Here is a 6,000-nt window from a genome sequence, read left to right as displayed (position 1 = left end):
GTTGTTACTTTAAATGGTCGCATCATAAGATTTTTGAAAATTATATTCATTCCAATAAAATCAATCGAGTTGTATGTTTGACAGTTGATTTAATTAAATCTAGATTTATGATCAAGTTTCTGACACCAGATCAAACCGTATTCATAAAAATATTTTATTCAAAGTTGTTAATTAAATAATAGCTGTTCACACTTGTAACTTGAACACATTAAACGCAAATTAATAAAATACTGTTACGCATCAATTTAAACACCTTCTTTTGATGTTGGTGTGAATCACATGAAATGTGTGTAAATTATTATTTAGACGCAGAAATATGCCAATTGTTATGTTCTGTGGCACCAAAATGATATTAGAGTTGCAATTTATGTCTCGGCTAGACTTATTGTGTTTTTTTAAAGCTGTTAACTGTATTGCAGTGATTTTACTTGAAGAGCTCAGCAGAGACGTCTGACTAACCGCCGTGGGAAGCATTTCATGAGGGTGTAATATAGACAAAGATTTTATTATTTTTCGAGCTTCGTTGATTTTTTTTTATTATGTTTTTCAATGTATTATGATATTCAATGAGTGTTCAATAAGAAAAAATGTCAAACATTTTCCGATTTTGGCAATTTTCCAAAAAATATCAGAATTTTTGGCGTATGTCCAGAATATGAGTTACTCTAAATAGTTCAAAATAGAGAGGCTTTTATCTGTTCTTAAAACTTTTATAAATTTTTATAACAATAGCTTACAATAGTTTTCTAACTTTAATGAGTTTTCATAATAAAGCTTTCCAATAATCAGTTTGAAAAATATTGTTAAAATCTTAGTGACGCTGCATATAAAGCAAATGGTGACAGTGTAAAACTAGGTATAATGAGTTACCTTTGCCAACAACGACATTGTTTGTCATACGGTTAAAGCCTTTAATATTTACATTTTATGCTCAGGGCATTGTTTTATGCATACCACTCATTGAGAACTTTACCCTTTCCCAACTGAGACAAGCGTTTGCTCTGTTTGCTCCTTATAATGACTGTAAACATTCCCGATGGCAAGGTGACAGCAAAAATGCAATTCAATATTAATTTACAGCCAAGAAAAGCGGTGAGTGTGGATTACAAAACAAACTTATGCGTGTCTATTGTGTTGAGCTGAGTGCTAAAACCTGCTTACCCTTATTTATGAGCATTTGGGTGTAAGTCGGCATACCTTCGGCCGTCTCTTTAACCAGATGTAAGTACACTCCCATACAGGTATAAGTACAGTATGCAAATTTATTATTTCCAAGCGATGCCTGGTGATACTCTACAATGTGACATTTAAATTTTAAGAACCCTGGAGAAGTTGGAGATGTAAAAAAACTTGACACTCACCATCAGATGATAGCCTCATTCTCTGGAGAGTTCCGAAGGCCTCGCTGTAATGCTCCTCTAGCGATAGGCTATATTTAGATATTAAATCCTGGGCCGGATATATAGATTGTAAGCTATAGTAAACAGTAATGTTTACTAGTTGCTACCCTTTTTGTAGCCGCGGGTAAAAGCAACGAGCGGTAATGTAATATCCTAATCACCTTCCCCAAGGCTTCTTCACTCTTCTTATTGATCGTATTGATGCCTTTGGCCATCGGTCTAAAAATATACTTAAATTGTCATTCGTTGCATTAACACGCGCACTAACACATGCATTAACGCATTGCACTAGCTCGCTGTAAAAAACACAGTGCGAGAGAAGAAAAATTTCTCGTTGATTCAGCGCTTTTGTATTCTTGTTTCCTTCACACCTTATATACTCATTATATGTAGCCAATTCCTGACACACGCACCTGTTCTATGTAGTCACTTTCTGACACATACACTTATCATAATATCTATGTTGTCACTTTGCTATACATTCACCTGTCCTATGTAGTCACTTAATGACACATACATCTATCATATGTAGTCACTTTGCTATAGTGTAGTGACTACATAGCACATTCACCTGTCATATGTAGTCACTTCTCGACACATACACTTGTTATTGGAGCACCTGATACACCTGTCATACGAAGTCAGCTGAGTCAGAGGAGTCTTCTATCCCGATTACTCATAACTAAAACTTTTGTCTGGCCGAATTTATTTTGAGCTCTGCAAAAAAAATTAATATTGTGAGGAAACAATAAAGAAAAAAGTATATATCCATAGTTATATAGTTAATAGTCTCTATCATCTACTTCCTGTTTATTCATTATGTTGACTTTCCTTTTTTATGCAGTAGATCAAAAACATAACTTCAGATCAGGTTGAAGTTGATAATGATACATAAAGTCTCATGCTTAAAACAGCTGATCGTGCAGGTTTAGCAAACTTAATAATTAATAACCTTTTATAAAATGTCTATAGAAAAGAGCTGGCCCAAAAAGTGACATCTTTTAACAGGTGGTTGAGCCTGCCAGAGTAAATATCAAGTAGCATCAATTAGGAGTTATACTAGAAGAACATTCACAAACAATTGAGCTAGGTTTTACCACAAATTTTATTTGTAACACAAAAGTTTTGCTAACGTACAGATAAGATAATAGTACAAATACGCATGTAGCTAGAAGTTGACAGTGGATAGCCTGTTTTCATCAAACTAGCAATTTATAGAGGAGTGTATGCACTATAAAAGACAACAGGTGACAATAGTTAACATGTCCTGAAGAAGCCAACAATTGACAATAGTTAGCAAGCACTTGAGAAGCCAAGTATTTACAACAGATACCGAGTATTCAGAATCCACCAGTAAACATGGTAGCGTGTATTTTGGGAAACTAACAAGTGACAACAGATAGCATGTACTTGGGAAACTAGCAGTTGACAATTTTTAAAATATATTTGCCAAAAGTTGACAGCAGACAACATGTACATGAGAAGTCGACTCCAGACAACAGTTAGCATGTACTGGAAACAGGAATGTTTGACAATAGACAACATATGCTTGAGGGACTAATCAAAAGTAGACAACAGATAAAATGTACTCGTGTACTAAATGTTTGACACTGAGCAGCAGGTACTTCTGAAAACAACTTTTGATGCAAGTTAATATGTACTTGTGAAGTCAACAGTTGACAATGAAAAATATGTAGTTGTGAAATCAACAGCTTACAATAAAAAAGTGTTCACTTGTGAAATCGACAGCTGACGATGAAAGACATGTACTTGTAAAGCCGTCAGCTTACAATAAAAAGCGTCTACTTGTGAATTCAACAGTTCTTGAACCAGCGTTAAGTAATTAAGCTGAATACTTAAAAAACCACATTGATGACTGTTTGTTTTCACAACTTCTAAATAATTCACTCACCAAACAAACCTCTTATAGTTTGCTAGAGAGATTTGGTGTTCGTTACAGAAACTGTGTAGCTACCTTCGCTAAGCCATTCTAAAGGGTTCAATATAATTTGTAATTGAAGGTTAGTTGTGTAGAAGTTTGCCTACCTCACTAACTAATACAAGTTCATTAAGATAACTTTACAAATTTGTTTTAACTGGTCAAGTTTACAAGTTTGTTTGAACAGGTAAAAAAACGTATACCTCGCATTTTGGCTGATTACCAAAAAAAATTCCTAACCGGTCCAAAAATGACATGTCTGTCACAACTAACAACAGTGGATGAACAGAGAATACAATTTGTACAGTTTAGTTAGAATCTCATTCGGTGTCACCAGGGTAGCAAAAACTTTTGGTAAGACTTTTAAAATTTAAACCAAAAATAGTTAAGGAACTACACTGTACAAATTATTACAGAAGAGGAGTTGAATGAGACAATTGTTGGTCCTTTGTGGATATAAATGTAATATAAATAAATTAAGGTCGGTTTTGTCAACTCTTGTGATTTCTGTACAAAATAAAACGCTGAAAATGTATATATCCTCTGTAAATCAGAAACTTTAACAAAACCGCAACACAATTTTAAATAAGTCATTCATAGCTTTCACAGAAACTGTTCACGAAGATGCCTGTAGAATCATCAAAAATTTATTTGAAATAATGCTAATACAGACCCACACATTTTCTCCTAAATAGATTTTATCGTTAATATTTTTATTACTTGTTTATATTTGCTGTATCCATTGATTACTAAGGTCACACTAAGGTCATAAATGCAAATCCTAAACCTAGACAACAAGACTATGCAGGTAATATATTACATATTAACACTCCACAAGTTGTCATTGTTGTCAATCAGATGTCACAAGTGAAGTGATAAATATCTAACACTTGCAGAAGATATGTATTAGACAGGTATTAACTTTATCTACACTAGTCAATGATGTTTAGAGCAAATCAGACCATGAGACAAAAAACAAAAAAAGTAAAGTAAATTATGTGTTTTGAAAGAAAAGGTATTTTTACATAAAGCTGTTCTAAATTGTAAATTGACAAAGTGATGGTGTCTGGTATAATAGTAGTTTTTGGGGAGGTAGGAATATAATGGATGGTCGGGCAGATTTGAGATACGAATTGAGTAATTGAAACAGCAAATATCTAAAAACAGATTTAGCTTCTCATTTAGATGCTGGTCGTAACTGTCTATATCAGGTAGCATCACACTAAACCATATTTTGTTAAAGCATTCTAATTTTTCTTCATCAGTTGTCGATACAAAAGAATACAAGCTTAAGTACAATGGGCAATATACAGTTCTATTAGAACACCTAGTGATAAGCCTTTTTCTTTTATACCTATCTTTTTGAGCTAAATAGAGCACGAGTTGATGATCTAGTTTGTAAGATAATAAAGTTGACATGGCTTGACAACCGTAAACGATTGTCTATTTGTATGACCAGAAGCTGATACTGTCTGTATTTTTATGTTCAGGTTGTTTATGGTGATAGAAGTGCTGCATACAGTAGCCCCCTGAGACGAAATGTAACGCAGACCCACACATTTCCTCTTAAAATTTATTGGGAATATTTTTATTATTTGTTCATATTTGCTCTATTCATTGATTACCAAAGTCATACTAAGATCAAAAATGCAAATCCCAAACCTACACAACAAGGCCGTGAAGACGATATACTACATTTAAATATTTCATAACTCGGGTCTTTGTTACTGAACAGGTGTCTCAAGTGAAGCTATAAATATCTAACACTCGCAGAGGTTTACCAAGACCAAATGTAACTCAGACTGGTGGGAGGAATATAGAATATTGAGAAACCTATCATATGGCCTACAAAGGCATTACCTAACAGGCGAGACGAAGATGACAATGAGCAATTAAGGTCATGTTTTTAAGTAACCCTTTTCACAAATAAGCGCTGTGTAAGATACATGGCGTGATAAGTTAACTTCGGGACGCTTTGAATTGTCAAAGTTATATCAGTAAATTGAGGCCAGAGACCTTGGGCCTCCGCAATCATACAACCTTGACATGATTTGTTATGTGTGAACGCATTAAGGTCGTGTGTGACTTTAGTCCTGCCGTGATTGACTCTTATCTACTCACAGAAATTATTCTTAGTAGGATGGTGTTTAACAACGATTTAAAAATAAAAACCTATTTATAGCTGAATGGTTATATTTCACCAACTTGTGTAGCTTGCAATGTTTGGAGGAAGACAATAACTAGTTTGGAGTTGTGCGATTTCTTTGTATTTGAGGCCTTTTTATCTGTGAGACTGGAGTGGTTGTTCATCCTTGCCTTTTCTTGCACTTGTATCTAATTTAGACGCAGCAAATCATGATGTGATCGTGTTTCTTTATTTCCCAAAGCCACAAGTCACACAAGCCACATAGTACCTTTATCAAGTTATGTATTTATATATCTCTACCAGCTGGTAAAGATCTGTTGGTAGTAAAACTGGTGTATTTGTTGGATAATTCTATTAATCAGTATGTATGTATGATAATTCTATCAATAGATGTAATTGTATGATAGCTCTATTAATAGATGTATCCGTATGTGACTTTTATCAACTGTTGTAGCTGGATGATAACTGAATTAACTGGTATATCTGTATGAAAATTCGATCAACTGGTGTATCTG

Source organism: Watersipora subatra, chromosome 2, assembly GCF_963576615.1.
Source record: "Watersipora subatra chromosome 2, tzWatSuba1.1, whole genome shotgun sequence".
NCBI classification, from domain to species: Eukaryota; Metazoa; Bryozoa; class Gymnolaemata; order Cheilostomatida; family Watersiporidae; genus Watersipora; species Watersipora subatra.
Note: the sequence above shows the minus strand (reverse complement) of the source record.